The sequence below is a fragment of the Anabrus simplex genome, chromosome 5 (assembly GCF_040414725.1).
Source record: "Anabrus simplex isolate iqAnaSimp1 chromosome 5, ASM4041472v1, whole genome shotgun sequence".
NCBI lineage: Eukaryota > Metazoa > Arthropoda > Insecta > Orthoptera > Tettigoniidae > Anabrus > Anabrus simplex.
The window spans coordinates 300,924,550-300,944,153 of NC_090269.1; the positions used below are offsets into that span (position 1 = coordinate 300,924,550).

The 19,604-nt window shown below is 39.2% G+C and overlaps 1 protein-coding gene across 2 annotated transcripts in view; it reads left to right on the forward strand.

Moving 5' to 3' along the window:
• The window catches only part of mor (SWI/SNF- related protein mor), a 183,895-nt gene that overhangs the window by 37,926 nt on the left and 126,365 nt on the right, over positions 1-19,604 (forward strand). The window lies entirely within an intron of this gene.

Consider the following 19,604-nt stretch of genomic DNA (forward strand, 5'->3'; position numbering starts at 1 on the left):
TCTCCAATTCTTATGTAAAGATCTCTTGTCTTACCCAGAATTCTAGGAGTCTCTGTCCAGCTTCATTTGTTGTGCCAAGGCCAAATTTTCCCGTTACTCCATCTACAGTTTGATTTTCTACTTTGGCATTCCAGTCGCCAATAATGAAGACGACATCCTTCTTTGGTGTTAACTGTAACAATTCTTGTAAGTCTTCATAGAACTGATCAATATCTTCCTCTTCAGCTTCTGTGGTTGTTGCGTAAATTTGTATGACTGTGATGTTAAATGGTTGGCCTTGAAAATGTACAGACATCATTCTATCAGTTTTAAAATTGCTCCCAATTATAGTGTTACGCATCCTGTTGCTAACTATGAGGGCAACTCCATTTTTCCTTTGGTTTTCATGTCCAGAATAGTAGACCATGTACTCATCTGTAGCAAATTCACCCATACCAATCCATCTCACTTCGCTTATTCCCAGTATATTGATGCCCAGTCTCTTCATTTCTCGTTTGACTATATCCAGCTTTCCTTGATACATGGATCTTACATTCCAAGTTCCTAAACAGTACTGTTCCTTGCAGCATCGCACATTTCTTGAGGCTTCTCTCAACGTAGTTCCCCCCGGAGATCCGACTGGAGAACTTGAAACTCCGGAATATTTTGAATTGAGCAAAGCCAAAATTACAGTGGTGGTTTCCCGTTGCCTTCCACTGTCCTCCACTCCTGTTGGCTCACTGACCCAGTTTCCCGCTGGGGTTGTAAACCCAACCTTCCACTGGGTTGCTCAGCTTAACAGGGGCACCACGCGTAGGTAGGATTTGGAGAATCGAGGTGTGAGAGGCTAAGTGAACTCTCTTGGCGAGTTCATATATTCGCATCACACCCCCGTTTCTAGCCAGAGTCTCAAGATGTTCGTAGAGACTCCCCCAGGTCGTTTCCTGAACCTTAATTAAGGACACGGGCGCTTCCTTTCAACACCTAGGCTTTTCCTATCCCATCGTCGGCATAAGACCTATCTGTGTCGATGCGACGTAAAGCCGCTAGCAAAAATAAATTCCCACCTCAGCCATCCTCGAAGTGGTTTTCTGTGGTTTACCACTTCACCTCAGGAAAATACCGGGATGGTACCTAACTTAAATACGCAGCCACCTCCTTCCCTCTTCTTTACCTGTCCCTTCCAATCTTCCCATGCCTGTTCAGCATAGAAGGTAGGGCTGCCCGGGAAAGGTACTAGTCCTCCTCCCAGGTTGTATTCCCCAAACCCAAGTCTCACGCGCCAGGACACTGCACTTGACACGGTAGAGGTGGGATCCTTCGCTGAGTCCGAGAGAAAAACCTACCCTGGAGGGTAAACAGATTAAGAAAGAAAGACAGAAAGAAAATATTTCAGTTGTAAATCTCTATTTTCGCGGGAATTGAAACAGAGTTCAAATTACCGATTTTTAATTTTCATCCACTCTGTGACAAGAGATCATCGCCGTTCTAACTCCTCGTTCAGTAATAAAATGACTATTTACATTTTAACAATATAAATTATTGAAAGTTCATGATTAATACAGCAATGCAACAAAATAACTTTCCACAATATGTAAATTAATAGGCCTATAAATGCTACAATGATATGCGATCATAGTTCAGTCACAAAAAAAAAAAAAAAAAAAAAAAAAAAAAAAGGAACAAACGAACTAACCACGTTTGCCAGAAGACTACCTCTTCATCCGTAGTGAAACTGGGATCCCCTGTGATCCACCGCTTTGGCCAGTAGGACTTCGACGATTTTTCTTTTCAATTACATTTTTTTACGTCACGCCGACACAGATAGGTCTTATGGGGACGATGGGATGGGAAAGGCCTAGGAGTGGGAAGGAAGCGACCGTGGCCTTAATTAAGGTATAGCCCCAGCATTTGCTTGGTGTGAAAATGAGAACCCACGGAAAACCGTCTTGAGGGCTGCCGACAATGGGGCTCGAACCCACTATCTCCCGGATGGAAGCTCAGAGCTACGCGCCCCTAAGGGCACATCCAACTCGCCCGATGATTTTTCTTCGGGCATTGCCACAGACACCCTTCGTCTTCACAATAAATCACAACACGTTCTGAAGATAAAGCGTATGTGTGCAACAGTTCACATTGAGGAGGAGGTATAAGGGTTCGACGTTGATTGATTCTCGCATATGTCTTCGAAGGTTGGAGGGGTTGAAGGCTTCGAGGTCAAATTGTTCCTTGTTTCTCCTGAAGGAAATTTCCCAAGTACCATTTCTGGTGACTTCCAAGAATTCCCATTTTTGTTCGTGGGGTAAACAGATCTTGAGAAATGGGAAAATAATACTGTCGAGCATACCAGTTACTATATAATGCACAGGAAGAAAATCGGCTTCTTTAAAATAGATTAAAAAGGCATCAAATAGGCAATTATACTCCAAATAGGCACAAACCCCCGAAATAGGCATTTATAGTCACACCAAAACCAACTAAATCTAGCTCAAAGGGACCTAAAACGGATTTATATCTCAAAAGCCTACGTTTCTGAACACAGGAATAAAATAGGCAAATAGGCAAATTCCCGTCTCTAGTAATGATACACCATTAAATTGCATCACGACGATCAGTGAAGTTGTTTGTTTTTGCGCATTAATTTGAAGGTTGCATATCATTTTCTTGTCCGTCCAGCCTTTTGCCTGAGCACGTACATGGATACCAGTCGGGTATGTGATGTTCTTCACTAATGTCTTGCGTTTAAATATAACTTACAGAGGTAGTTTACGGCCATCAGCAGTAATGACCATAAATGTAACTCTTCATTGCTGGTGGTAGTTTTATTTAGAACACTAGTACAGTAGTATTCCTTGACATGGAAAACTATTGCCGATTTGTGAGAGGAGATACAAGTTCTCCTGCCTTAACCTGACCACATGACTGTGAAACTCTGTAACTCTATTGGTGCAGTCTTTAGGCAGTTTTTGGCACAAAGACGTTTTCCAATCAATCAGTCGCTACTGATCTGAATTTAGGGCAGTCGTCCAGGTGGCAGGTTCCCTATCTGTTGTTTTCCTATCCTTTTCTTAAATGATTGCAAAGAAATTGGAAATTTATTGAAGTTGATGTCTTTGGAGTGTACAGACCGGGAAAGGGTAGCACTGAGGCTGATTGGAAATTATTTGATAAGATAATCAGCTATGTGGAAAACGATATGGAAAGGTATGTGATTGTACTTGCCAAATGTCAGTTGGGAAGGTAATGCGAACGACAGAAAGCATGACCAACAGATGGCAAATAAATTAATATGAGAAGGGCAGCTGATTCGGAAAGTGATGGAACCAACTAGAAGGAAGAATATTCTGGACATGGTGCTGGTAAAACCAGATGAGCTCCATAGAGAAACCGAATTATAAATTATGGACACCTGAACTACCTGGTCAAAACTACAAATGATCGGATTACAGGAATAGTAGAACTGTTCCAACGCAATGACCACTTAACCCATTCAAGTCACAATAAATGGCCATGTTGTTGACTGTGGAATGAGATTTAATTTGCCCGCCCGTAGTTTGAGCATACCTGTCACACAGAATTGTGCATAAAATAAAAACTAATGCAGATACAGTAGAACCTCGATAATTTGAAATCGGTTAATTCAAAATCTTGACTAATTCGAAGCAGCTCTTGTCCCGGTAACATGAGGTACGGTTTTGCATGTTCTTTAAATCGTTTTATGCAAAATACGGATAATTCGTAATTTGAAGAACAATGTTGGTCCCGTTACCGAAATTCAAACTTTTAATTCGAAACTGCCTTTATATTTGAAAAAAATTAGTATTTCACAGAGTAATTTAAATTCAGAATTTCTCTGCTCCTTGAAAGAACGCATCTTCTGGAATGTGCAGGGGTAACTTTGTGCACTTTCACCTACTTCGGCATGTCTACAGTGTGCTTCATATCTGCTATGTTCGAGCTGAATCGTAATTATTTTGTATTTGGCATTTCAAGGAATGCCACAATATCACGTAGTAGGCAGTGTGCGGATAGGTGGAATCCGCAAACACTGGCGATGCTGACATTTGGCGAAAAAGCATGGCTTATAGCCTACAATCAATTCGTACGCACCAAACAATATTGTCAATGCTGATGAAACTGTATTGTTTGTTAGTTTTATTTTTTTAAATGCTGAGGCCAAATGGACTTATAGTTTTAAAGAAGAGAATTGCCAGCCGGAAAATGTAGTGTGTTGCTATGCAGTGCACACAGAAGCGAGAGACGTCCTTCCCCCGTCATAGGAAAGCCACGATGTTTTAAGGGGGTCGGGCATTTTCCATGCCAGTACAAGGCCTCTAAAAATGCAAACAGTACAGTAATCCAAAAGATAAAGCATTTGCACAGGAGAGCCAGCATAATTTTTCCTCGTCTTTGAATCGTGTTTTTCTTCCTTACGTTGCATGTTATGTTTGCATTGTTTTATCCAAGTGCGTTATTTGAATAATGTAAATGCACCTTGATGGATACATTTCTGAAGTAATGTTTTTCAGGGCATTTTGAAAAGTTTAAACTGAGAATCAAGATAATTGCATGCATTAATGGGTCTTAGAAGTGCCATGGTGGGAAATCGTACAAGTATAGTCACTCTACTGTTGTTATAATGTGGTCGGAAGCGAGAGACTTTCTCCCCTCGCCATGGGAAAGTTCGATAAGCCGCGATGTTTGAAGGGCATCGGGTACTTTCCGTGCAAGCACAAGACATCTAAAATGCATACAGTACAGTAATCCAGTGAATAAAGCACTTGCACAGGGGAGCTAGTATAGATGTCTCGTCGTCTTTGAATCATGTTTTCTTTCTTTTGATTTCATTGCATAAGGTTATGTGTTTGCCAATGAGTTATCCAAGTGCATTATTTGAATAGTGTAAATGCACCTTGTTGGATATATTTTGGAAATTGTTTCTTTCCATGGCATTTGAGAGCTTTAAACTGTGAATCAAGGTTAATTGCATGCAGTAACGGGTCTTAGAATATATTGTGACACCGCAAGGGTTGGCATTTCCGAAGTACGTGTTGGCGATTAATTCGAAATCACGTAATTCAAAGTCAGATTTTTGCATCCCGACGACTTCGAATTAATGAGGTTTTACTGTAATTCACTCAAAATTCACATTTATACCATTGAAGGTTATGACTTCCCCATTCTTTATTCCTCAAGTAACTGCTGGCTTTGGTACAAATGTTTCATTTGAAATTATTTCAAAAGGAGCAGTTCCGTGTACTCTAAAAACATCGCAATTTCTGACACCCCTGTATCCACGAAACGTATTTATATCAGAATTGTTGTCTTTTTTTCTCCAATTTCCAATCACTATGGCTCTTATTTGTCACCAGCCGCACGTGTTTGGAAGAACCTGGCGCTGCACTTTCAGTATTCTGCTCACTTTGGTAATTTTCACTGTTTTGTTATTACTGTCCTCGAATTTTAATTACTTTTCCAAAATGTCATTATTGCCATAATCACCATCTGAAACAATGTCTACAAGCACTTTCAGTCTCTCGTAGTTGCCCCCTGTGGGTGGGGGATGCAGACAAAGAATACACCCGCGGTATCCCCTGCCTGTCGTAAGAGGCGATTGAAAGGGGCGACCAAGGGATGATCGAATTAGAACCATGAGACTACTTGTAATTAGTATCATCATGCAAGGAACGCTATGGGTCGCCTTTACTTGCAAGTAGTACCATTATGTTAGGTACACAATAGGTTTGTGATTAGTAGTAACAGAGTGTGAATCAGGATGGAAATTACAGTACCCATGATTAGTACCACTACATGCGGAACGCTACGGACTTACGTTGCCTGTAGTTAGTACGATTATGTGAGAAACACCACGGATCTGGGTATTGCCTGTGATTAGTACCACTATATGAGCGACACCATGGGTCTGCATTGCCTATGATTAGTACCCACTATGTGAGGAACACCACAGGTTTGTGTTGCCTGTAAGCGGCGCTGCAGTGTAAGAAACTCCATTACCTGTGAGTAGTACCATAATGTGTGGAATGCCGCAAGTCTACGCTACTTTTGATTAGTACCGCAACATAACAAATACGATAGTTCTACTTTAAGCAGTAAGTACCATTATGAGGAGCCGATGACCTGGATTTTGGACCCCTTTGGACAACGAACATCATAGATTCAGGATTGTGCTTTAGAGGCAGTCCCTTGGTCAGTAATGCTATTGTTGTATGATAGTTTCTGGGATTGGGTCGGATCCACTGATTGTTTAAAATTCGTATTCGTCCATTCATTCTTCGTCATCACGCTTTGAATTCTGGTCAATGGATGATATTTGACTTTTAAATTGTCATTACATTTTGTCTCATTTCGTTCCATTAGGGGATGATGACCTAGATGTTAGGCCCCTTTAAACAACAAGCATCATCATCTCGTCGTCATTGCCGCGAAGCCGATTCTACTGCATAATACTGAATACCGATGAAAATAAATTGCTATTTAATAATCCCAGTATCGCACAGAAATACAGACAGCATTGTTTTCCAACAGTACATGCCTCTAGTTCCTTACAGTGTATATTGTTAGAAATTATATTGCAAAGGGAATCTAATGTACGAAGATAAGTGAGGCACTGCGTCATTGCAAGCTGAGCTCGTCATTTGATACATGCGCCAAAACACCGCACACGACCACAGCTTGTCATATGATGCGAATGGGATCAATCGAGTCACCCATCCGTGACTTAACTTGAATACGTTTGCTGTAATATCGTGGGATTGCAAATTTCTCTTGCTTTTAGTTGTAACGTTTCGTGGGAAACACTGCAACCATTCTTCCACATCTCTCACCCATTCCATTAATGCTTCCTCAACACCTGAGAACATGCCCCGTTTTGTGCCATGAAATGCACACGTGGATGAATTAGTCTTTTAATTCCACTTGTTGCTTTCTCCAGTTCCTCACTTGTTTTTTGTGAACAGAAAACTCTTGCCCTGCAGCTCTGTTACCATTTTCTTCCATGAATTTCACCACTTTTAGCTTGAATGAAGCAGTGTAACTGTTAACTGTTTCCATGACAGAATTTACTAACAAGCAGTGGTTGAGTTCACGCTGTGCACGACAGTGGGCCTTTCCGTTTGTTACTGCAGGCGCACATTCTTGCGGGAACCCATAAATTGGGTGTGCGGCTCTTAATTTGCAAAAAAATGTATGCAAATATTTTTGTCAAAATTAGGGATGCGGCTGATATTAGAGTAAATACACTATATTAATTTTAAATACTACATTACAATGCATATACCCCCATATCCCGTTTCCTGACGTGGGGTCGGGAATGAGGTGAGATGAAATTATTTTTTCAGCATGCTTTTTATGGTCATATGCCCTCCCTGACACCAACCTCAGTTGAGGAGATAATTAAGATGAAATGAATGATGGTGAATGAAAGTGGGTTAGAAAATGGTAGGAATTGGCTGTGGCCTATGAATAGGAACTGTCCCCACATTTACGTGGACGTGAAAATGAGAAACCACATAAAACCATTCTCAGGATAGCCAATTTTGGGGTTCGAACCCACTCGTCTCCCGAATGCAAAGCTTGGCTCCATAGCCATGGTGCATTAATGCACACGGCCACTCCACTCGGTATACTACAGTAGAACAAATTATAAAATTATTCATAATTGTCTAGGAGACTAATTTTGTTTAAAAACACATGTAAGCCATCAACGGCTAGCCTTAAAACCCGTATTTTTAACATTTCTTGCTGTAGGCATCATGGCTTTCAGCTGACACATTTCACTCATGACTGCACATCCAAACTGCCTCTTTTCAGCTAACAGATTTTTTTAATGGTTCCATATTGACTTTGACAATGTTGTTTACAAAATTGTCTTAAACAGAAAATATATCTAGGTATGTTTACTACCTTTTCAGTACCATGTATTTTTCACTTATTCAAGTTTTACAACTTAAAGTTCTTTAATATTACCACAATTTAATAAACTACAAGAAACAGTACCGGTCTCAACTCCTTGAGTCATCTTAAGCAGCAAGAAATTGACTAGGACGTGTGCATTCATATTTCATTGAAACAACATGCACATCTTGCTACATGCACGTGAAAAATGATAAAATGTTCACTCTCTGAGCACTTAGCTGTAATACACTTAATTAATTGGGGCCAGTGACCTAGATGTTAAGTCTCCTTTAAACTGCAATCATAATCATCATGGTTTCGACTGAATTCCTTTTGTTTTTGATCACTCTGAACAATAGTTTCTTATTTCCTGTGCTGTCTTCCTTCAGTTTTTGAGTAAATTTCTGCCACCACTTTATCTTCTCCTCTACTACTCTTTTAACTTTGTTTCTTGTCCCGGTAAACTTGCTCGAGATCTCTGATCTTCCTCTCGGCCCTTACCTGTTCTGGCTTGGATTTCTCTCTTTTGCGTTCTTTTTATCCATGTTCCTTTCCTTTATTGAGGATCTTACTCTCTCATTCCACCAGGGTGTCTCTTTTTTGCTTACTCATGCACTTGTTCTTCTGCAAACCTCTATTGCTTCTTTTATCAAGGTGTTTTTAAATCTGCCGGCCCTGTGGTGTAGGGTTAGCGTGCCTGCCTCTTACCCGGAGGCCCCGGGTTCGATTCCCGGCCAGGTCAGGGTTTTTTACCTGTACCTGAGGGTTGGTTCGAGGTCCACTCAGCCTACGTGATTAGAATTGAGGAGCTATCTGACGGTGAGATGGCGACCCCGGTCTAGAAAGCCAAGAATAACGGCCGAGAGGATTCGTCGTGCTGACCACACGACCCCTCGTAATCTGCAGGCCTTCGGGCTGAGCAGGGGTCGCTTGGTAGGCCAAGGCCCTTCAAGGGCTGTAGTGCCATGGGGTTTGGTTTGGTTTGGTTTGGTTTGATTTGGTTTGGTTTGGTTTGGTTTGGTTTGGTTTGGTTTGGTTTGGTTTGGTTTGGTTTTTAAATCTTGTCCACTCTACCTCACCACTCTCCACTTCTTCTGTAGGCAGTTGTCCTCTTATACGGTCCTGATAGTCGGTCCTTTTTCTAATCTGTTGTAGTTCCCACACCTTAATCTTAGATAATTTCCCGGTTGTTTTCTTTGGTACATTAATGTCTTTCAGATCTGCTACTAATAACCGGTGGTTGCTATTGAGATTCTCACTTGGAATCACCTTGACATCAGTCACAAGTCTACTTCTTTCTTTATCTGTAATGACATAGTCAACGACCGTCTTGCTCTTTCCATCCCAGCTGTAACAGGTTATCTTGTGACTGAGTCTTTTTTTTAACCAACTGTTTTTTACTACCAAACAGTTTCTTATGGAGAAGTCTAGGAGATGTTCGCCTTCTGAATTCCTTCTCCCATAGCCATGTGGCCCCATCACCTTCCCATAGCCACTCCTGTCTGTCCCAAGCTGTGAGGTCCCTGATGATGATTGCCCTCTCTTCACTGATGTCTCTTCTAGGTCTTCGAGAAACTTGTTATTTTCATCTTGATTGCAACCCGTCTGAGGGGCATACACTTGCACCAGTATTAGCTTCTCTTTCTCCTCTCATTGATGTACTGTATCTCTGTAATACCATCTCGCTCTTTAGAGAATATCAATCCTACTCCATTTCCTATCTCTTTGTTGTTCCCATTCCAGTAAAGGGTATAATTTTTCCTCAATTCTTTCTTCCCTTTACCTTTCCATTTAGTTTCATTCAGTCCTAGGATTGATATTTTTCCTTCTCTCCATGATATCCACATTTCCCAGTCAAACTCAGTACATTGATTATTCCTATTCGAGTGTGTTGTCTTCTCCGGGGTTGTTGCACAATCGCAATGCTTGGCCTATCATCAGGCTGTAAGTCATCATACCTGGCGTGGGTCTGCGGGTGCTGTTGTCTACTCCAAGTTCTTGGTTTGCATCCGAGGCTCGTATAAGTGTTGAGAGCATTTGCAGTTACTCTCCAACTGATTTGCTAGGCCTAACGTTAGAGATTATTTTCTGGCAGGGTTATCTCCCTTAGCCTTTAGCGGTCCCCTGCCACTCTGCAAGGCAGCAGCTTCCAGTTAAATTTATCTGTCATTTCCTACACAATGGCTTCAACAAGCCCCCTAAGGGTGAACACCTCTGCCCATAGCTATTGGTTCTCCCTTAGTCTGTCTGGTTTGGTAACAGCTGCCCAACCCTCGGCTAGACAGTCGCAGGTAGTAATGTCCTCCTAAACGTGTGCATGGACCTTATAACTAGGGTCTGGATTTTTAGGTTCTTAAATACTACCTTTTATTTTTTTAATTGCTCAAATAATTTTTTATCCTCCTGAAATAGGTTTTAATAAACATTTCAATCATTACTAAAGTTATACTATTCTTTCAAACTTTCTTGTACTTTATTGTAACCTTCACGCCTTTCTAGTACGAAACTATACCACTTATTTCAAAATATTCTCTAAATATGGGACAGAACAAGACACATCATACCAACTGAAATTAAAAAACAAAATGAAAAATAAAAAATAATTATCCACAATTACAGTAAATGTTTCATGTAGGTTAAATTTTTGTCACTTCCAATGCATCAAGGAACTAAAAAATTTTCAAAAGCACAGAACACAGTTTTCACTTGCTGTTACATTGTACAACTAAATACATTTCCAGGTTTTGCTGAGTAAAACTTTTTCTGTTATCTCTCAAAGTATTTTTATAGCAGGAAAATGTACGCTCCACACAACAAGAAGTCATTGGAGCAAACTTCATTGAAGCTCTTGGTCCCCATGGTACATCGTCAGTAACTTCTTCTCTCTGAAGAATTGCAGATATATTCTTCATTATTAAAAATCCAGGGTTCCACTGTAGAATTTTAGTGAGCTTGAGTGAACAGGCTGCACTCACTGGTCCTGGTATTTCTTTTTCGAAATGGAGTCCACCACCTTTATTGCATCTTTTAATGGCAATGATGCAGACTCAACACGCTCAGTAGCTGTAGAAAGTTCAGCAAAGTGTGTCTTAATGAGAGCAAGTGAAACAGCGTTGTTGTTAGTGAGAGATGTTTTAGCCTTTGCTATGCGGAGTGCCTCATTGACATCAAAAGAATGCGTAACATTTTTAATGTCTTCAGAATGTTTGGCATAGTATACGGCTGCATTGAGCCATGTTCCCCAATGAGTGATGATGAGTTCGGGAGGAAGGGGAGTTTGAGGCAACATTTTCTTGAATGTGAGAATGCTGCTAGGAGCTTTAAGAAATACCTTTTTCACAGAAGAAACTACTGTTTACTCCTAGATAATTATTTCTAACCTCTTCAGCCAATCGCTGTAAGCCATGGGCTATGCAAGTTACATGCAGCATATTGGGGTAGAAACTCTTCAATACTTGAGCAGCTTTGATCATATATGCTGCACTGTCACTCAAAAGAAGTAAAAACTTGTCATCCTTCTTTTTCTCTCGGCCAAAAAATGCAAAGAGCATCTCGGATGGTGCAAGCCACGGTGCAATGGTTCGTTTTTTCCAACATCTTTCACAGTATAATATGAGGTTTACCAGACTCTGTGACATCTAATTTACCTACCAGAATGTTTGCGATCTAACGACCGCAACTATCTGTGGTCTTGTCCACCGAAAGCCGGATGTAATGATCATCTATATCACCTCGTATGTCTTCGATAGTTTTCTCGTACAGTTTCTCGTTTCATCGTCTGGTATCTTACGGCAACTGATAACCTCAAGAAATTTCTTCAACACAGGATTATGTAGTGCATTCTACGGCATGTTTGCCGAAACCAGTGCTTCACATAAACGGATATTAAAATTATCCTCCATTGAAGTGCCAGTAAAACTGGAAATTTAGTGGCTGGTGCGTTGGAAAATTGCTCCATTTTTTTAAATAGCAGTGTTGCTGATATGTCTTGTAGACTCCTTGTGCTGCACAAAATGTTATTTTTGGTCACATGCCACCTGAAAAAATATGTAAATAAAATAATTATAGTTTATTGTGGACACTAGGTATGTACTATTCACTCAACTTTTCATTTTGTGTGGACTCCCCAGTACTATTACTCACCCGAGGTTTGCTTTGTAGCATTTGTCTTATGAGCTATTACTTCCATTGCTTTCAGCCATAATATTTGTGTTAACTCAATTTTCTATAAAACTTGCTTTTCGTTACAGTAATGGGGATTACTGTACTTCCTTTTTATTAGCAGGTATGTTAAATAATTCCTTGCCTGCTTTTGGCAGACTTGACAAAATATAATTTTGCCATATGTAGTGAAGTCCGGATCATTACCAATCCATTGGCAAATCAGCCAACTTTGGGATGACTTGCCTTTAGGTATTGCTACTTCTGAGACGCGTTAACTTCTTAAACTGCCTTCAATAATTGATTTACCGAGCTCGATAGCTGCAGTCGCTTAAATGCGGCCAGTATCCAGTATTCGGGAGATAGTAGGTTCGAACCTCACTGTCGGCAGTCCTGAAAATGGTTTTCCGTGGTTTCCCATTTTCACACCAGGCAAATGCTGGGGCTGTACCTTAATTAAGGCCACGGCCGCTTCCTTCCCTTTCCTAGCCCTTTCCCATCCCATCGTTGCCATAAGACCTATCTGTGTCGGTGCGACGTAAAGCAGCTAGCAAAAAAAAAAAAAAAAATTGATTTATAGGCAAAATTAATTTTAGTCTGTTACACAATAATGTGTATAGAACTAAACAGTGAACAACGCAGTAGCTGGCGGTAGTCGACTGAACACAATCAGAGTTGCACTGAAGCTGCTAAGTACAAGTCAGTGAACGCCAGGGGTTCCGTCTTGATTTGTGCTGTACCGTAGTGGAATAGTATCATCACATAGTTTTGCTCGCACAAGTTATACTTCCAAACCACTTCCAAACCACAAAGTTGTTTCAAAAAATCATCATAATTTTTATATAAAAAAATCATTCACCTTAGTGAATATTTGGTACTTCTATTTCAAAATAATGTATCGTTGTCTTGAATAGCCATTTAGTTTTTTTTAAAGGTTATAACATTTTATTTAGCCATTTTTGTGTTTTATAAGATTCAAGTAATTTACTCCAATGGTAATGAAATGGATAAGTAAATTAAAATACTGCAGTTAGCTAGCATGGAATAAAATAGGTTAAAACCTAAAAATCCAGGCCCTACTTATAACTAAAACGAATTGGTTACCCATGCTTGTGTTGTTTACCTCCATGCTGAACAAAATAGGGTATCGTTAGATTCTTCTACTCGCAGATTCATTTTTTATTCAAGAGTTTCCATAATGGGGCAACTTTAGCATAACAGTCAGTCTTATCAAGGTCACTGTTATTACCAAGGTGCAAATATCTCAAGATCTGTGAAAATCGGTTTCTGGACAACACTTCACCAATGGCTTTATTGTGACAACCAGGGCTCTGTTCCGAGTACATTCTGTGTCTGGGGGGACTGAACGATGGCCACTAACCCGTAATATCACCAAGAAGATCCTATCCTCTTCAGATTTCAAATTCAGGTTTGGCTTACCCTTTTGAAAAGCATAGAGATTTGTATAATCACGAATCCTGTCTATTATTTCACCAGTATTAAAGAGTTCAAAAAGCTCTACTGGTTCATCATTGCTGTCTTGGAACCATGTAGGCAGTTCATACTCTTGCTCCTGGTGTGCTGGAATGTCTTCATGGATCCAGTGCAGTGTTTTCCTCTTCTTTATAGATGACTTCTTTGTCGTAGCCCTTTGCTGGGTTTCAAAAGCAGGACCCGTACTAATAGGAGCCAAAGTTGCACCACAATCCACAGGCACTGATGGGGTAGAAGTATCATTACTGACTTCACCTGCTATGTGTATTTGGCCTAATTTTGTGACTATTACTCCTCCTTCAGTGGCTCTTTTTATTGATGCCTCAGCCCTAGATAGTAACTGCTGACAGGAAGGTGATCCAAATCTTTATCATTCTCATCACCACTGTCCTTATCCGAATTAAAACCATTAGGTGGTAAAAGAGTTATTGTACCTTCTATAATGCTATCACCCTCTGCCAAAATCTGTGCTATTTCATGCAAACTGAACCTGAAAAAGAAATGAAATGATTATATTACACCTCATTGATGCTGGTTGTTTCCAAATGGGAACATGCCAATTCTGTCTAGTTTTAACTAAACCCTATTAAAAAAAACTGAAACATTGCACTTATATGTGAGTTTTACTATTAATTCACTACAATATTTTGTATAAACAAAGGAATTTGAACACAACATGTAAAGGTTATAGCCTACCTTTCATATTAAACCATGCAGGGAAAGTGAATACTACAATTATTGTTTATTCAGCACTTCTAACGCTAAATTACACGACAACGAAAATTCCCGCAAGTCAGTCGTCAATCGTGTAAGACTAGTAAAGGATATATTTGTAGATGTTCCTTTGTGGGAACAAAGGGATTAAATGGGTTAAAAGTGTTTTAATTATACAGTAAAACCTCTTTAAGATGATTCTGCAGTGGACAAGGAAAGAGAACGTGTTAAGTGAGAAAACTTACCGTTGAATTCACAAATAAATAGTATCCAACAGGGATATAGGATCACTTGATATGTTTTTTTCCAGCATGGGTGCGTTTTCCATTGTGTACATGTGGGTACAGTGAAAGCTATATCTACCATTTCTAAAGATCAGAGAAGAACATTAAAAGGTGTGAAAAGCATGAGAGAACAAATACAAAAACTTTCTGCACTGAAGCTTTAAAAAGTATCAACGTATTATTGCATATTACACTCTTCCTGTAACAAATGTTAGTTGAAGCCATATATTTCGGACAAGTGGGTTATTAACCCATTCACTGTTAACCATTTAAATATTTTGCTGGCGCTAGCACGTTGCCCAATAAGCGTTGTGTTTTCACTCTGCGCATTTAATTGGAAAAAGAGTTTGTATCTTCGATTACGGTATTTTTATGAAACTAAAACTACAGTGATTGTGAATCTTTCCTCTACGTACTTAGAAAGTTACAAGCTTATTACCTCAATATTTGAGGGATTGTATTTAGTTTTATTTCTTTTTTTTCCTTTTTTAGGTTAGTTACAAGAAAATGCCAACATTAGTTAAAAATTTGTCTTCAGACCGTTCCATCTACATGGCCAGACGTTTCTGCTTGCCTTACGAAAGAAACCTATATAGAGTTTAATTTCCGCAATATCACTTCCTCATTCTGAATTACATATGCTGGCTAGCTCTCGCTACGAACTACGAGTGCAGGCAGATGCTGTCTGACGCATTTGCTTATCTTGTAATATGGCACATGAGATTACAAAATAAACGTATAGACCTATAATTAGCTCATGATATTATACAAATAATATGCCTTTAATATTTAGGTCGGACATTATCACTTGGAGATGCAAGTTTCAACATTCATGCTACCTCTTTGCGCTTGAAGTTGTGGATACCAGTCCACTTACTGAGGGATTTGCATTTTATCTTCATTAGTAAGCATTTTCTTTACTTTTTCTGTATCCATAACTAGGCTATCACAAGGCAAATATGCACCACAATAGCCAACTTTACACAATTATGTTCCTAATCCTTAGGAGGCTATCGCGCTACAAATATTTGCTACCCTTCACTGTACTGCTCAACACAAATGGAATGTGAAATACAATCGCTAACAGGCTCGCTGGGTTATTCGACAATCTCACTGTTAACCAGCATGCAAAATTGAACATTGCTGACGCTAACAGCTTGCTCCCAAAGGTGCAGCTTATCCTCTGAATTTCGGGAATTAAAGGCCTTTTTCTGTTATCGTGCAACTTTTCCTGTCCTGCCTCCTGTGATGAGGGCTCTTATCTTTGTTGGAAATCACTTTCCTTTCACAAGGGATGACAAAGAACTTTCACAGATAGGAAAAATGTGATCGTACTAAGCGGTAATAGCAAAAGTTTGTGACTTGATAAGTGAACTATTTTTGTACAGATTTAATATGATGGGAATCGGGACTTAGAATTTATGACTTGTTAAGAGACACTGGGACTGAATATTGGCAAAATATATGAAAAAGATTGATTTTCAGTTTTTTCCATATTAATACACCCCTAACCCCTGCAGATCAGACAGCAGTGTTTTTATCTGAATTCTGCTATTTTTAAAGCTCTAGCATAGCTTTTAAATGCCTGGCGTGCAGTCCTTTAAACGCCCACTTTCGTTCGACTCACGATCAGCGCACATTAGTGGTGTATTCAAGCAGATTTCTTTATTTCATTTCATAGGAATCATTCAAAAAAGCCTCCTACATCTGTCGGTCTGCACTGTGCTGCTTTCTAGTGGAGGAATGTGTCAACCATGTAGCAGAAAGAATGGGAACAGGTTTGTGACAGGTGGTACAGACTTGGAAGCCGAAAGGTGTACAACTTGGTGGTCGTACAGGTGGTCTTACTAATGCCACGATAACAAAACTTACAAATTATTATAGGAATGCAATAGTACAGAACATAACTAATATTGCAGATATGAAGAAAGCAGTGTATGCCACTCTATGCCACCACATGTCAACTGACAGTAAGCCCCAGCACAGGAAGTGTCCTGAAGGTTCTGAGTCTTGGTGCTGTTACAATCAAGTATCACAGCAGGTAAAACCCCACAGAGCCATGACAAAATGGCTGTAAAGCTTTCATAACCTTTAGTTGTAAAGATTATGCCTGTTTATGAAAGGCTGGCATCAGATGAGCTACTATCCAGATGCATCCGGGGTGCTACTCAAAATCAGAATGAGTCTCTGCATTCTGTTATCTGGAGGAAGCGCCCAAAATAGGTTTTTTATTTCACGGAGGAGCCTTGAAATTGCTGTTTGTAATGCTGAAGCAGAATTCAACATGGGGTGTAGTGCAACCAGAGGGTTGAAATCAGGAATAACACACACTTCAGTATCTCATGCTACAACACAAGCACGTAAAAGATGTGACAGTCGCAGGAAGTATGAAAGTCTGCAGTCATCAATGGAGAAGCGAAAGGTATGTCGACGGAAGGTAAAACTGACCAAAATGAAGGAGGCTGGTGTCACCTATGCTGCAGGACAGTTCTAATGTCTTTGGTAACCTGAAACCTTGTAAATTGTCCATTATTTTAGAAAATTGCTTTTTTTTTCTCTGATTCGCTTTTTCAGGCATTCAAAATGTTATACGCATCATAAATCTTATGATATTGCTTTCAAAATGTGCATCTATTATTTTCATTGCAATGACTATAAACCTGCAGATCAATTTTAGAATTGCACTTTTGGTCTTGCTGCAAAATTTTTCAAACTTAAAAAATTGAAGATTTTTCTAGAATAAAACAAATTCGTAGGCTTCTTCCAATTGTTTTAGTGCAATAGAATATTACGAAAAAATTACACTATCTTGATGGGTTTAATGCAGCAGACCTTTATAAATCTTGAATAATTTGCACATGAAAATGTACAAAATAATTAATATCTCAAGAACTAATCAACTTGCAATGCTGAAATTTCCCACAGTGGTTTATATTTGGACTATTCATAAGCATATAAAATTTCAAATCTGTACCTCAGTTTATATAGAATTTGGAAATTTCAGTCCCAGTGTCCCTTAAGTAAGAAAACCTGTTAATGATTGAACGCACAATTGAGGTTTCGCTGTATGTTATTTTGGAAATACACTCTTGGGATCTGCATAGTATTGTGGCAAAACTAACACATCTAATATATAAGTAATAATAATAACAACGTAAACGTTTCCACCTTTTCAATACTAAAATATATTCACAAAATTATAAATTACACGGTACTAGTTTCGACCCATCTAGGGGTCATCATCAGCCATATTGGAGCAAAGATCACTTTTGGCGAAATCCTAAGAAAATGTTATTTTAAAGAATAACAAGTGAAATGAGATGTTATTATGGTAATAGTTAATAATACAAGGAATATACATACTAAGAGGTTTTTAACAAAGAATAAAGTATAAATGGGGTGTTGTAAAAATTATAATCATGGAAATCAGTAAGTTCTTGTATTGAAATGACATATATAAAATTATATAGATAACAAATAGCAAATTTCATGAAGGGACCTGAATCATTTACGTCAAGCAAACGCCAGAGAATACAGTTATAGTAATGCGTATATCAAAATAAAGGCAAAGATATATAATATTAAATTGAGTGAGGGTGTTTATTTCCGTAATTCACCGGGCGAGTTGGCCGTGCGCGTAGAGGCGCGCAGCTGTGAGCTTGCATCCGAGAGATAGTAGGTTCGAATCCCACTATCGGCAGCCCTGAAGATGGTTTTCCGTGGTTTCCCATTTTCACACCAGGCAAATGCTGGGGCTGTACCTTAATTAAGGCCACGGCCGCTTCCTTCCAACTCCTAGCCCTTTCCTATCCCATCGTCGCCATAAGACCTATCTGTGTCGGTGCGACGTAAAGCCCCTAGCAAAAAAAAAAAAAAAAATTCCGTAATTCCTCATTAAGCTTGAAAACCAACTTAATTATGAATATCTTGTGATCATTTACTTGTGTAAAGGAATTCCATTATTGATACTTACGTTAAGGTTAGTTTGTGGATGGTTATGTCTTGTGATTTCAATGTGTAGCTAGTCAACTTGGCAGCAGTGATGAGCCATTCAAGAAAAAAAAGACGATAGGATCAAATGTACCACCTGTAAAAAAACCTACATCGGGCAAACCGGGAGAAACTTCATTATCAGATACCACGAGCACACTAACGCAATAAAATACAACAAGTTTTCAGCCATCGGCCAACACATGCAAGATTATAACCATAATTTCACCAATATTGAACAAGACATGGACATCCTCGTATTAGCAAACAAGGGCCCTTTACTGAACATAATGGAAAATTACTACATACACCTAGACCAATACTTTAATGCCAGTCACAATCTCAATGAAATCTCAGAGAAACCCAACATACTCTTCGATCTATTTATCACTTTCCTCAGAAACAATAATGCAGCCAACCTAAACTCAATCCTAAATTTAATCAAAGGTACTTTTCCAAGACAATTACACTTTCTCCCGCACCCTTCAGCCCCACCTTAAGCCCTCTTCCTAAGCCATATTTCATTTCAATACAAGAACTTACTGATTTCCATGATTATAATTTTTACAACACCCCATTTATACTTTATTCTTTGTTAAAAACCTCTTAGTATGTATATTCCTTGTATTATTAACTATTACCATAACATCTCATTTCACTTGTTATTCTTTAAAATAATATTGTCTTAGGATTTTGCCACAAATGATCTTTGCTCCAATACGGCTGATGATGACCCCTAGATGGGTCGAAACTAGTACTGTATAATTTTGTAATTTTGTGAATATATTGTATTAAAAAGGTGGAAACATTTACGTTATTATTATTATTACTTATATATTATAGTGTATAGCCTTGTGTGCCGAGTACTATATGCACAGAACAAAATATCCTACTGCTATATGGTGCATAATTTTTCTTTCTGCCCATTTGATCTAAAATACCATTGAAACACATCCCGCTGAACTAACAAATGCAGAACTATTCTCAGTAATGACTTCCTCCTTGTTTGGCTAGGATGCTGTACTTGATGTGGTTCTCTTGACAGTGCGATTCTTTTTGAAGTATGCT